This window comes from Magallana gigas, chromosome 8 (assembly GCF_963853765.1).
Source record: "Magallana gigas chromosome 8, xbMagGiga1.1, whole genome shotgun sequence".
Lineage (NCBI taxonomy): Eukaryota > Metazoa > Mollusca > Bivalvia > Ostreida > Ostreidae > Magallana > Magallana gigas.
Genome location: NC_088860.1, coordinates 44,006,137 through 44,022,227, shown reverse-complemented (window position 1 = coordinate 44,022,227; position 16,091 = coordinate 44,006,137). Strand labels below are relative to the sequence as shown.

The following is a 16,091-nucleotide window of genomic DNA, read 5'->3' as shown; positions in this document are numbered from 1 at the left end:
TTATGCAGCTCATGATTTACCATCATGAAGGCAACTCAATAATTCGAATCGCCGTTTCCTTGATTTAATTGATTCAAAACCAGTGCACTTCTGAATCTAATGGCATTCTGTATTTTGTGGTTTTGTTTCTCTCTCAGTGACTGTTGATAAGACTGTAATGCCCCGTTTAGATCCCCCACAACGTGTTGACAGATCCCCAGTATCTGCCACGAGATGTCTCTGGTATGTAAAGGTACGTATTCCCCGTCATCATAGAGCATCAGTGTCTGTAAGTCTGTCAGTGACTGTAGACACTGGGACCGGTTACCTAGTCTGTAGTTACATAACACACTTAACATGTCTGTCACTACATAGGGTGAAATCAACAAGGATGGTTGACTGTTTCCTTTGCTTACTTTCTGTTCTAAATCCAGCTCATTTATATAATAAATATCTTTTTTAAGACATACAAGATCTGCCCAAGCTTTTTGCATACGTTTAGACAGAGACCAACCAGCCACAGATTCGTTGTACCTTTCTCGGTCTACTGTGCTAAACATGATATAAGGCCGCGTGAGACTCTTTTTAACCAGAGCTGTAACATGAAGCGCCTCTCTATATCTACATGTTCTGTAGTTATACAGAGCAAGATACAACAAACAAGAAACATCGCCCACTCTACCTGCCAGCTTCAACAAGTTACTGATCAGTCTGTCTGATCTGTAAACTTTCTTATTTGTACTTACTGTTGAACTATTGAGATATAAGAATGCTGTACTAACCAAACTATCAGTTGTATATTTCTGTACTGTTATTGTCTCATATTCTGAAAGTGACTGATTTGACAAAATTATGGTGAACCTCAGAATAAAGTAGTTCTCCCGTACGTCCTTTCCTAAAATACTTAGCCAATTAATTTCCTTTTTTAAACAAATATCTGTATCAGCTGCACACTTATCTATAATGTGAGCTCTCTTATATATAATGGGATCTATCCCTGAAAGATTGTTATATATCAGTGTCGTGAGCGTTGAACTTTGTAACAAACATGTCAAGCCCATTTCGTAATACATTTTGAGTTCTTGAAAGAGACACTCGCGTGCGGATTCACCTTGAGCTGTGGACAATTTGGCGGCAAACATGTTGTTCTCTGGGATGAAAAAATTCGGCAAAACTCTTCGACCGACGTTATCTATTAGAAAAGCCAAACATGCAGTAAAACAATTAATTAAGTTTCTTGGGCACCAATCAGTGTATTCTATTTTTTTCATCATCCAGAACATCGTTGTCTTCAAGAAATATGAACACAGAAATGGTTCTTCTTTGTCACGATTGACGACTTCCTTTAGAAATATTTTTAAAAGTCCATAACACAGAAACTGTGTATGATTCATTGAATACACAAGTTTTTGCTCTGCCTGAGAAAAGGACAATCTCCACTCCAGTTCATTTTCATCGCCTGCTATTTTACTTCCGACGGGCACAATATGACAACCATTTCTTAAAATATCATCAAACACGGTGTTTGATGATATTTTTTTCAAATCACTGGGAAACCGTAACCAGTATGAACAATGGAAACAAGCGGCATAGTCATTTTCTATATCACCAATAAAACCGTTGGCACAAGGACCATGATTTTTTGCATTTTTGAAAGAATTGTTTTTTACCATCAACGTCAACATGATTTGTCTCCACTTTACATTTGATATATACTTAGTGAATGGAACAAAATATGGTTCAAAGTCTTTCTCTCGTGGTGACGTCAGAAGCTGTAGTCTGACAAACCCCGGTGTATCAGTGTCCTCCATGAGAATGAGGGAATGTTTTGACAGATCATAAACATTGAACTGTGATAAGTCAGTTATCACTTTATGATTGATGTACCATAACATCCTATCTACGTCAGAAGATTGAAATCTAAAACCTTCCCTATGACTACCAGTCTTCATCATTCTACACCATTCATGTATCAGTGCAGGTTTCATTATCATCTCCTCCATGTCCATCACCTCCCTCCTGGCGGTCACTTCTGTCGGTGTCCCTATATAATCACACAGACCCACGTACAGGGCCTCAGACATATCGCAATTGTCAGACATTCCGTGATTTGCACTTTGTACAATTATATATTCTTTTGATTATGTCCAACCGCCTTTATGGAGGTAAAGTTTCCACTACGAAGGTTGTTCGGAAATTATTGTGACATTTACTCTAATTTCCTTGTGTAATAAGATAAATTATTGAAATTTCACCAGGATATAAACCAGGATGTCCTTTATTATCGTATAAATGTTGAAGTTGATGACATCATTTGTTTATTCCTGGTAAGCTTACAAACTTGCCTACATCCAATGACCCGGCTCAACCACAAAATCATCGCAATGTTACTTAAAAGTTTTTCCTTGGCCCTATTTTATGAACACCTTACAAACGAAAGGAAAACATAAAAAAATCTTCATTTTTTCTTCTTTTCTTTTTAATTTAAAATTGCAACAGTTAAATATTTTTTATTTTTGATTTTTTGAGAAAAAATCAAGTTATTTCTTTCCAAAAGTAAACTTACTGTGAAATTGCTCTTACAATCAATTTTTATATATCTTTTAACTGTTAAAATCAGTTTGTGTGAAAAAATAAGTATATGATACATGTATTTAGTCCCTTTGTTTTTAAGTCTAGTTAAACAATCAGTTGAAAAAAAACTCGACTTACTGAAGCTTTTGATCACCCTTTTCCATCGTATAGATTTTATTTAGGCAACTTCTTGGCCCAAAATGTCTTTTTCCGAGGTTCACACCAATTTCATGTGTATTCGCTGCGCCGCCTTGACGTCAAAATTCAATGAACCGTCTCAGTCAGATTTCAATTGCTTTGTAAATATATAAGTACATTTCTTGCATTTTAAGTCATACACCAGTAAAACTTACACAAAAGTTAGTCACAATAAAGAGCAAAATGAACATACATAATTTGATTTCTTTCATCAAGAATTGTAAGTCTAACAACACTTAAAATAAAGATGTTTAATTTTTTTTTAACTCCGAGTGTGTGCCTGCGCCGGCTACCCCGACCACAGACTTGTATATGTATTGTCATAAACAAACTATTAATTTTTTTGTAGCATTACTTAGATCATTTATTCGGTTATGTTTCTTCAATGTTCATACCAATTTTCATTAAAATCCGCCGCTTAGAAAGAGAGATATTTGTGTTGTCTCAATAATTTCCGAACAACCCTCGTATGTTTCGATTTATGGTGAAAAGCACGATCGGTAACATTGATGTCAGACACAGACACAGATTTGATGTATCACTAGGTCAGATTTACCATTGTACATTTAGTTGTACCGTTTACTGAAAATTTTCAGCCAATTAATAGACCGAGATGCTGGGTTTTTTAAAGACTGTCTACTTTCGTTTAAATATTAGGTTCCAATAAACTTGTTTAACCCATTTATCCCATAATGCGTAACATTATATAAATCGTGCCTGTTTGGGAGGGTAGCTGTTGAAATTGACACCCCGAGAAAAGCGTTGTCAACCGACGCGAAGCGGAGGATGACAATGGTTTTTGAGGGGTGTCAATTTCAATCTCCATTCCAGTTCATTTTCATCACCTGCAATTTTAAATCCAACGGGTACAAAATGACAACATTTCTTAAAATATAATCAAACACGTGTTTTGGAGGCCAGTTATGCCGAATACATCTTTGTTTCCAATAGCAGGTTAATCGTGACCAATATGAACAATAGAAACAAAGAGCGAAGTCAGTTTCTATTTCTCTTTTTGATACTGCTTGCTTAGAACCATGATTTATTTATTATTATTTTTTAATTTATTCACAAACTATTCATGTACAATCTTAACACAAAAAGTTGAATGAAATTGGAAACTTAAGTAACTAATATTTTTGAGATGATCCGCCAACTATCCTTGACCTCATTTTCTTTTCGTATGCTTAATGAATGGGACGAGTAGATGTCAACATATCTAAAACATTTAATGTATTCAAACAATGATTTTGTAGAAGGTACAATATACTGACATCTGTTAATACATGTATATGTATGTATAATCATGAATAAAAAAAAACTTCTTGCTAACAATATCAATAGATTAAGTGCTCTATGTATACAGGATTGGCATGGTTACACCGAAAGATTACTGTTTGTTCATTAAAACATACATCAATATCGCACAAGTTCTTTAGTTTTTCGTGTATTGTAATCCAAATATTTCGTGCATGCAGACAACCATAAAAAAGTTGACTTATTGACTCCTTAGTTTCATCTAATACTATAAATATAAACGAGAGTTAGTGCACAGAATTCTATGTAAAATTTGTAATTGGAAACTTATCAATTTTGTGTTCGTTGTTACATTATGAGGAATAGTAAAATATTGTTCCCATGCGTTTTCTACAATTTCCTTAGACATCCTCTCTTCCCATTTATGTTTTACGTTTACAGGGGTTTCGGCGAGCCGACAGATGATAAAAATATAGGATAAAAAAATGTTGATAACTTTTGCGCCTTTTTTAATTTTTCAAAATTGCCATCAAATATTTCTTCTCTTGGGACATTCTTTATCAATTCTTTACAATATTTTTGGATGGCTAATATTAACCCATTGTAAGTAAAAAATAATTGTATTAACATTAAATTTGTCTTGAAAGTTTTTGAATGAAAGAAAATTCCCGTCGTCATTGACAAGATCATTGATAAAAAATATCCCCTTTCTGATCCAATAAGATTTAAAAGCAAGTTGTTTATTAATTAATATTTCATTATTGTTCCAAAGTGGCTGGGGTAGAATTCTGATAGAGCTGTGGTAGAATGCTGCATAATTTAACTCCAAGCGTACATTACGCTTTGCCAAAAATTGTAAAAATCTTGCATGGCAGTCGACAAGCCTTCTTTACGAAGTTCCCATATTTGAGTATCCCCACTTTTCGAGTTTATCCGCTATTAAAACTTTCCATGAGGATTTACATTGTGGATCCAAGCATGTTTTAACCCTCGTCAGTTTAAGACTTTTTGCAAAAGAAAGAATAAGCGGAACTTTGAATCCCCACTCCCCTTTATGCTTGTCATTATTCATAATATTTCGGCGGATTTTATCAATTTTACCAACGCAGATAAAATCAAAAATTATGTTTTGGATTTCTTCAAATTGTTTTGTTTTTGGATCAGGTAGGACAGATAAACACTGTACTAGTATGGGTAATGCCAGTGTTTTGACTACAGTGACCTCACCAAAAATTGTAAGATTTCTAAAAGCCCAGTCATGCAGCAGTTTTTTCATAGTGTCAAACTCACATTTTCACTGATTACATGTTTTTACATATTTTCATTCAGTTTCATATAAAGCATTTATTTCAATAATTCAAATGAACAGAAAGAGTTTTATATCTGTAACTTTTCTAAAATTTAGAAAACTATGTGAAATTTTATAAGTTTATGTTGTTATTCTATATGTTTCTTACCTCAGTGAGATATTCTATTTGTTTCTTACCTCAGTGAGATATTCTATATGTTTCATACCTCAGTGAGATATTCTATACTTTTGTGAGCTGTGGACAGGTTCTGTTTCAGTGTCTCCACCTCTAGTTCTGTCAATCCGTTGGAGTGAACTACAAAATAATAAGTGATTCATGCAGATGGAATATTGTACTTATTCCTAAATTGCAGACTTATTCACTTGAAATATATTGACCCTTGACCCTAAACTTTCAAATCAATAGCGGTTATTAAATCATATGAGGGTTATCAATGTTTCAATATAATTAATGTTTGTGAAGAGGATTTTCGAGATATTGAGTACGGATAATGTACTAACGTTCTCCAAAAATATGTTGAATTTCCTGTTTTCAAGAGTTGGAGGGGCAGAAAGTAGAAAGTGCCCTAGCTCCTTTTGCGGACATTGTCCTTCTCCTGAAGGTCCGCCAGCAACTTGATGTAGCGGCCAAGTAAATGACTTCCTCTGTTTCAGCCGTATTTAATTTCCCGCTGATAGAAAGAACGAAAAAAGACTGAATTTCTTTTTTCATTCTCACTTTTTCTTTCTTTCACTTTTATTTTCTGTCTGGTTTTCTCTGTTTAGTTCTCTCTCTCTCTCTCTCTCTCTCTCTCTCTCTCTCTTTCTCTTATTTAACATTAAACACAAACATGATTTATTGTGTGACAGTGATGGGATCTTAGATATATTAAGAATAACGTATTGCACTTTAAGTGTGGTTTCAATTTTAAGTCAAGCTTATTGGAATTCAATCATATTCATCCATTAGGACCTGAATTATGTTCTTTGGCTGATCAATAGCCTTCTAAAGTCTCTCTCTATAAAAACAGCAAGTACGAAATATAAAAATCAAAATACTGGATTAAAGTTAATTAATACCTTTATAAACAAAACCTGTTACGAACGTATTTGCAAAAAAAAAAGAATACTATACATAACATGCTACAATAAAAAAGAATGAACAAAATCTTAAATGTAAAACAAATATAAATATATACCAGAGACCAAAGAAACCCAGCAAGCATAATTTAGCTTAATGTTTTGAAACATTTGTAGATTTATGTTGTTCTAATTGATGGATAAAACCCTGCGACTATGGCACATATCCAGGAGAGAGTGTCTTTGTATATTCTAACACATTGATTTTGTGACTGCCATAGTATTTCATCCAAAGGTAACTATACATATAGATTGAATATGCCTATGTTCAGATCCCCCCCCCCCTTGATGAAGTGTATCCAACACATTTTAAACATGTGCATATTTTTTTACTGATAATATAAAACTCAAATTTTGCTCGGTAATATGCAGCATTTCTCATTTTTTTCTCTCTATTTTCAGAATGATCGGTACTTTCTGAGTGGTTCTTTGGACGGTCCACTCCGAGTATGGAACATCCCGGAAAAGAAACTCACCATGTGGAACGAGGTTTACAGTCTCGTTACTAAGGCCAAATTCTGTCACAATGGCAAGTTTGCTGTAGCGGGAACGTACGATGGGAAACGTATCTTCTATACAACAGAGGTACATCTATTTTCATTAAACAAGGATATTTCTATAACATCAAATGTCTTACAAATAAATGATCAATGAAAAGTTAAGTGACATTAATTAATTATTTAATTAATTATCTTGGAGAAGATTTGTAATAAATTTTAATGTCAGAAAATTTATTTATAAGAAAATTAAAAGAGAGAGACTATTGATTTTAGAGATCAGGAATAATTTGAATTATGATATAATTTTTGCGTCATTTTTAGGTATGGAAAAAAATTGAATCTATTTTTAGAATATATGATTATGATTTAATGATAACTTTTAAATTGACCATAAACGGTTTTTGTTCATTATTTTTAAAAATGAAAATTAAGCAATTTTTTTTTGGCAAAGATTGAGAGGAATTTCTTTTTTATATGACATTTGAATTGCATAGTAAATCACGACGCAGGTTTTTTTGTTGTTATTCATTGTGAAGCCCAAAGTCAAAGAATCTGATCTGTGGCTCAGAAGACTACTTTGTATACACCTGGAAGACTCAAAATGAGTTCTATAAATTCTCCTCAGCGAGAAGGAATCGCAGTGACTACTGGGAGATATTTATGGTAGGAAACTATTCTACTTAGCTGTAAAAAAGTGTTTAAATTCCAATGTGTACTTACATGTAACACAGCTAAATATATGCATTTTTTTTTATCTTTACCTTAAAGAGAATCAATAAATGATTTATTGTTTTTGTGGTCAAAATGTTTTTTCTACAATTTATTGACAGCTTTAATATGTATATTTTTTGGACATAAGTTGTTTCATATTATTTTATAAAGTTTTGATTGTCAGTTTCAGTTCACAATTGTTATTCGTTCCAAGAGACGGGAATCAGACTCCAGCAAAAAATGAAGAAGAGGCCCCTCGTCAAGTTATGGTGACTGCAGATTTCACAGGTGCTATCAAGGTGGTACTTAATCTTGGACCAAAGCCAACGTGAATATTGTTCTATACAGCACTTCATAGTACGCATCTGTTCTCATGTTATAAATGCTCAAACTGGCCAAGGTATCATTCATTGTCAATGTATAATCAGCAGATGTTATAGTGTTAAAGCAGCTGCCCATGAGAAAAGTATAATGAATATAGATAAGCCAAGATAGAGATTATATCCTTTATTTCAAACATTATTCCATAAAACTGTTCTATCAAGAGGATTACAGTTGTAATAATTATTCAGAGGATATTTAAAATTCATTTTCCTTTTTTCAATAAATAAATCTAATTACATATATAACTGACAATTAGTTATGATACAAGAAAGGAAATAATCCCTTCTTGTTCATTTCATGATTTGAGCCATCAATCTTCTAAATCAGGCTTTTTTGTATTTTTTTACTAGAATTTCTAACTAGATACTATATGAAAAAGGTAAAAACATCATAATAAAAATATCTATGTTTGTATCTATGGAGAGGAATAGTTAACTGTACAGCATTAGGAGGCCGAACATTGTGTTATATTATAGTTCATTCGGTATATTGAATTATTCAACATTATTATTTGTCATATACAAAAATAATATCTGCCTTAATTTATCTAAAAGTGTCATAAAAGTCCTTATCAGTAATTGGTACTCACTATTAGGATTTGTTGGTTTGAAATAATCTACTAAATTAAATGGCCGGTGAGAGGGACAGGGTACACAATTATACATTTGTATACATCTTGCAAATAAACTTACAATCTACGATGCCAAATATTAATTTTATATTGTAAATATTATTGTTCATTTCGAAAATGCAAATTTTGGCAGAATTAATTTAAATACAATCAATAATATAAAAAGAACAACCCAGAGGGTTACAGCTAATTTCTTTCATTAAATCGATTAAGAATGAAGGCTATTCTATATTTTGTGGCATTCTGTATATTGTGCCATGGTCTCTCTTTCAGTGACTGTTGATAAGACAATAACGCCCCCTGAAGGTCCCCCACAACGTGCTGACAGATCCCTAGTATCTGCCAGGAAAGGTTTCTGTGATGTAAAGGTACGTATCTACCGTCATCATAGAGGAACAGTGTCTGCAGGTCTGTCAGTGACTGTAGACACTGGGACCGGTTACCTAGTCTGTAGTTACATAACACACTTAACATGTATGTCAATACATAGGGTGAAATATACAAAACCGGTTGACCGTTTTCTTTACACGTTCTCTGTTCTAATTCCAGTTCCTGAATATAATAAACATAACTTTTAATACGTACATTGTGTACCCACGCTCTTCTCATACGTTTAGACAGAGACCAACCAGCCACAGATTCATTGTACATTTAATCGGTTTACTCTGTTATACATAATACAGGGCTGTGCGAGTCTTGATTTAACCAGAGCTGTAATATGAAGCGCCTCTCTATATCTACATGTTCTATAGTAATACAGAGCAAGGTACAACAAATAAGACACATCACCCACTCTACCTGCCAGCTTCAACAAGTTACCAATCAGTCTGTCTGATCTGTAAACTTTCTTATTTGTACAATTATTTTCTATATTAAGACTATTGAGATACATAAATGCTGTTTCAACTAAAACATCTGTTGTGCATTTCTGTAACATTGCTGTCTTACATTCTGTAAATGATTGATTTGACAAAACTACTACATGTACATACCACAGAATAAAATAATTCCTCCAAATGTCGTTTTCTGGAAGACTTATCCCATATATTTCCGTTCTGATACAAACGTCTGTTTCAGCAGCACTCTTAATATGTCCTAAAAATGGCTCTATTCTGACAAGGCTGTTCCATTTGACAGGTTCAATCATTTTTCTGACCGTTGGACTTTGTAACAAACAGGTCACGCCCATTTCGTAGTACCCGTTCAGTTGTTCCAACAGACTCTCTCTTGTACATACACCTCTCACTGTGGACAATATGCTGGAAAACATGTTGTTCTCTGGAATAAAAAAGTTTGGCATCACAATTTGATTTACACAATGTAACAGATACTTGAAACATTTCCAGAAACAATCAAACAGGTTGTTTTGGGACCATGTGATATGTCCTATTTGTATCTGCCAGAACAAAGTAGTTTTCACAAAATATGAACACAGGAATGGTTTTTCTATGCCACGATTAACAACTTCGTTTAGAAATATTTTTAAAAGCCCATAACACAAGAACTGTGTATGATTCATAGAATAAACAAGTTTTTGCTCTGCCTGAGAAAAGGACAATCTCCATTCCATTTCATTTTCATCGCCTGCCATTTTATTTCCGATGGGCACAAAATGACAACCATTTCTTAGAATGCCCTCAAACACCTGGTTTGGAGGCCATTTGTGCAGAGTACATTTTTTTCTCCAATAACAGGTTAATCGTGACCAGTAAGAGCAATGGAGGCAATTTGCGTAGTCAATTTCTATACCGCTAGTGATACCGCTAGCACAAGGACCATGATTTTTTGCATTGTTGAAAGATTTAATTCCCATCATGATAGTTAACGCAATCTTTCTCCACCTTTCACTTGATAAGTACACGCCGTCTTTGAATTGAACAACAGAAAATGCAATGTATTCATCTCGTGGTGTCGTCAGAAGCTGTAATCTGACAAACCCCGGTGGTGTTTCAGTGTGCTCCATGAGAATGAGGGAATGTTTTGACAGATCATAAACACTGGACTGTGATAAGTCAGTTACCACTTTATGATTTGTAGACCAAAACATCCTGTCTATGTCAGAAGATTTAAACCTAAAACCTTCCCTATTACTACCGCTGGTCATCATTCTCATGCCATTATGTAGGTTATGTACAGGTTTCTTTATCATCTCCTCCATGTCCATCACCTCCCTCCTGATGGTCACCTCTGTCGCTGTCCCTATATAATCACAAAGACCCACATACAGGGCCTCAGATAAACGTTAACTGTCGGACATTCCGCGAATTTCTCTAAATATTTAATCTCTTTTCTCTAAGATTGAGCCGAGCCTTGCAATAGTCCATTTTTATAATTAAGTTTTTTTTTTTATAGTTTACGGACACATTTTATAGTTGTATTCAAGAATACGAACACACTAAGTAACACTGTTTTCAGACATAAAGCCAGGGACATAATGTCCTTGTATTCCTTTACAAATCGTTTACCTGTGACTGAAAATTTCCAGCCATAATAATAGAATTTATTTAAAAACACAAATCTGGTTTTACATATTTGTCTTCTTTCGCTTTAATGGATGTCCGTACATAAAGAACTTTATCACTTTATCACTGGAGGGGAGGGGAGGAGGGGAGGAGGTGGGGGGGGGGGGAGTTCAAAGCTGATTTGAATTCATGAATACGCGAAGTAAATTAGCACTATTTGTGAATGAAAATACCTCAAAAAGTTTTTTAAAGAAAAAACCATCATCGATGAATTACTGATTGTAGTTTACTTTATTCTTTTTCAGACATATTACTACAATGTGTTATTCTATCACACAGTTACCCATCCAACCTGAATGCCTCGATCCCAAATCAACCGACCGTAACCTTCCCGGCTGGTGTATATACCCCAGTGGCAGTTAAGAATCGACCGAAACTAATACGGCGACCAAATGCTTTTATTAATTGATCACTCCTGAGAATGTTAATGTTATTCAAATGTAGACCATGTGGTTTTATTTCACACTTTCAGTTTTGCAGTTAAAATCGTGCCTCATGTTTATAGTCTATTTCATAGAATCTAGGTACTTGTAATCAAATATAAAATCCAGACGCGTACGATTATTGATTTTAAACTTTATCTTCATTAATTGGTGGATAAAATGAGTTCTAGAAAAAATGTGACAATAGAAAATATAGGGATTTTTCTGCTGTTGCAACAATGAACATGCTTAGTAGCGATCCACCCTAAAGATTAGTTTTCGATCCGCGCCTTACCTAGTAAAAGCATCAATAGTAAACCAGGCTATACTATTTTATGCAAAATGTTACGTAAAAATGGCTCAATATACTAAGTTTTTATACAAAAAGAAGAAGAAACTAGAGCAAAGCTCGTTGCAGAGCAACTGGTGGGTCTTCAGTTAATGTCGAAAGTAAAGCTAGAAGTTCCTCTAAGAAGCAGTTGTCCTTAAACCAATCAACATAAGTAAGTAAAACAAAATGAATAAATCGAAATATTCTTGGTATGAGCTTACAAAATCCAATTAATTTTGAGTTTAAATTAACAAACATCTTGCTGATTTCAAGAACGACTTAGCAAGTACAAATCCGAATGTGTTTAAATACGATTTAACTATTATCGAATTATTTTTGGTACGAGTTTGGTAAACTTTGAACATAACACTATTTTCTGAACCAAGAATGCGGAATCAAAATTTCCTGAACAATTAATTTTAAAACCCCGATATCTCTGTAGAGCTTAAACGGATTTTAACGTTAGATTCAGCTTAAAAACTTATTTGTATTTGCTTAATTATTGGTATGAAATAATTGCTCAGGAAAGAATTATTATACAAAGACTGTGTAGCGCTCCTGGCCCCTAATTTGAGGATTCAGCACCTTTTTCTTGATATTAAACGAAAGGTCTTGCAAATATAAACATATTTTGTTCAGCAAGTGTTCATGAATTGTTAACCGTTCTCGAGATATCTGAACAAATGTGTTTTAGAGGTCGACTCTCAAAATCCTTGCTGGAGCCACCATCAAAAATCATTTAGGTAGCACATTGTTGAGAACATTATTCCGAGCAACTTTTGTTGTACGTTGCTTTTCAAAATGTTTCTCCTTTTTCAGATATTAATGATCAAAGGTTTAGATAAATTTCTGGTCCGTTGAAACCCCTGATTACGTAACCTATGACTTAGGTATGGTACTGTATAAGTAAACAACTGTACAATGAACATTCTTGCTTCTATAATTGAAATCAAATTAATTTTTGGTAAAGAGTTATTGCAAAATTACTTAAGAGCCCTCTTGGCCCCTAATTTGAGGGGCCAGACCGTTTTTCCTGTTATCGAAGGAAAGCCCTAGTGAATCTTTTGCATTAGGTGTCTTAACAAAATATTTATACATCAAAAGCTAGGGCCGAAAATGTACGAGAAAAAATTTGGTGCCATTTTTTTTTTTAGCTCTGGCGGATTTGCCGCCTTGTGCATATTCAAAACATCAAATAAATAGGATCATCTACAGACATTCATCTATTATTCCTGAAAGTTTCACGTTTCTATCGCAACAGGTTTTTGAGAAGTTACGTGGACAAAATGATCCTTCAAAATTTACTAAATCCCCAAATTGAACCGGAATTGACGTCGTCAGCGAAAAATTTATAATATCAAGTACGTTCGATGCTCAATACGTCCTGTAAATTTCATGCAAATCGGTCAATCAGTAGTTCACGAGAAATAGCGTTAAAAAAAGTCAGAATAACGAGAGAGTCTTCTGTCGGAAACGGAAGACCCTAAAAAGCAATGTATGGCACACTAAAAGTATTTAACATGGCTATGATTTTATGCAACCCAATGTTTCATTTTCAACTACGTGTATGGTGGTTGAACACGAACAATAACCCTTTTCTAAATATCATTGTTTAGTTTTAATAACTCCTAAATGATGAAATAAGACATATGTTCTAATAGATTTTCATGTTTTAACATAAATCAAGGGTAGGATATGATATAAAACAGCAAGTACTTATGCATTTTGATAACATTATCTGAAAACTTATACTTACGCTCAAATTTACACAGGAACTGAACAAATCTCGTCGAAGTCTCGTGAACTTTTATTTGAGTATTACATACTTAGCAACGATAAAGAAAACATTCCGAACCCATTCACGAGGATGTTGATGTCAGCTTTTACTCACCTGGCAGATACGATTCGTACTCTTTCAACATGACGTTGAAGTGCAGAGAAGAGAAATCCAAGTGTTAAACATTGCTTATTTTATTGTTATTCAGTTTCGTTGTCTGCAGTTACAAAACAATTTTAATCTTGAATATTTAGGTAATGCATAATTCCTGGTTACATATGAGATATTCGGGTACATGTAGCGTCCATGAATTTGCTCTATTGTCAAGTTACGAGCTCTGTGTGAAATAAAGCGAATTATATATTTTTATGTTTTCGTGAAGCAATTCATAAACATTGTCTGGTACAACAATGTCAATGCAACGTTAGCATTTTATACCACAGGAATTATTTGCTTATTTTTTTATATGATTTAAGAAGATAAACAAGGGAGTTTACTGAAGCTATAATGAACTCAGGTGCGAACTCCTGCGGTTCACGTTATTTTATCCATATGAGGGTCTTCTTTGCTTATATTTACACTTGTGACATAATGAGAGTACAGACCTGAGTTCCAGAGGAAGACACCCAAAAACATTCTGAAATATACTAAAAATACTCTTTTGCAATACATAAAGTTATGTACAATGTACAATGAACGCAGGTATGATAAGACAACAATGCTAATAAACATGAACTAATTGCCAATCGAATTATTGTATCATACATACAGATAAACTCCGGGGTAATGTTAATTTTTTTGATTTGTTGTTAAGGTAAAAAAGTATATTTTAACTGTCACGTGCTTCAATGGCACGACAGCTTCAAAGATCGACTCGATTTCGAAGTAGAAAAATAATATCATGGCGAACACATTCACTTTATATTAATATTCCGCACTGGTTTCATAAAAGTAAATTTTTAGATTGATCATAATATCGACGGTCATTAAACTAAAGTTGCCTTAACTTAACCGCGAAAATCGTTATTACTTAAGATATTTCACGTTTCATGGACTGTACGTCCCACCCTCTGTTTAGAAAGGTATCGCCTCAGATATTCTAGATGTTTCTCCGTCAATGTTAATTCACGCTCTTCTACTAATTATGTGCTTATAATAGATTTTGTATTTACTTTATCATGATTAATATTTAAAGATGAGAGTAGAAAAAAGGTTTTGAACTGTGGACATCAAATCTTTTTTTCAACATATATGATTTAAGTTTAATTAGTTATACACGTTTAACTTCACAGTTGCTTTATGTTTTTGTTTAGTATTTAATTTGGCATTGATTCACTTTTTAAATTTCGGTGTCAGTCAGGGATGGGGTAATCATAATTTGTTATGGTAATTGAGTATAATTAATTGCAAATTTTGATGTAATTGATAGATATGTGTAATAGACCTATTTTTCAATTACATTTAATGGTAATTTAATTAATTACTTTTAAAAAAGGTATGTAATTCATATTACTTTTGAATTTCTTTCAATTACCCACTGATTATTATTGTTAATATGAATTAGAAAGCTGTCCACTTAAGAAATAAGGTATCATTCTTGGATGTCTATCGGGATATAGATACGGGTTGGTCACGTGATCAAATCCCATAAAGCCCGACGTTACACGAATTCTTTATGTCAGTATTATTTGTTAATACATCTGTAATATGGTCTAGTACTTTTTTACCTCAGTGGGATATTCTGAATATCTTTTACCTCGGGTGAGATGTTTTATGCATTTATTTCCTCAATAGGATATTTAATTTTGTTAACCTCGTAATATTAACTCAGAAAGATGTTTCATACAATTGTTACCTCACTGAAATATTCTCTATGTTTGTTACCTCAACTTCATACCTCATTCAGATGCTCTAGATAAACATCTCTTTCCTCAATTAGATGTTCTATTTGTTTCTTACATCAGTGAGATGTCCTATACATTTCTCACCTCAATGAGATGTTCTGAACATTTCTTACTTTTGGGCAATTTCAACGGGCTTTCTTAAAAACTGTTAATTATCGAAGATTTATACTTTTCTGTTCAATAAATGCCTATTTCTTGTTAGTATTTCATATGTTTTACGGGAATTAAACGTGAAGTGTTAATTTTTTTCTTAAATAAGTCCACAAAACCGAAAAATGTCGACCCGGGTTTGCCTACCTATTTTACCAACTTGGAAATCAACAATAGTCGATAAATTTCTTAAAATACAATGTTGTGCAAATATGTTTACAGCTAATACAGTTATATCAATTGGTAACATATCCTGAAAATTTCAGTGAGATTGGTTGATTATTAGCAAAAAAAATTGAAAAATATCGATCTGCCCCGGCTTT

General features: G+C 33.5%; 1 long non-coding RNA gene across 1 annotated transcript; it reads right to left on the bottom strand.

Annotated features, from left to right (window-relative positions):
- Window positions 1-2,504: 2,504 nt before the first annotated feature.
- Window positions 2,505-11,137, bottom strand: LOC136270690 (uncharacterized). Its single transcript, XR_010708520.1, has 3 exons — window positions 9,655-11,137; window positions 5,524-5,612; window positions 2,505-3,970 (listed from the first exon to the last, which is right to left on the bottom strand). It is a non-coding gene; the product is annotated as an uncharacterized lncRNA (long non-coding RNA).
- Between the last annotated feature and the right edge of the window lie 4,954 nt (window positions 11,138-16,091).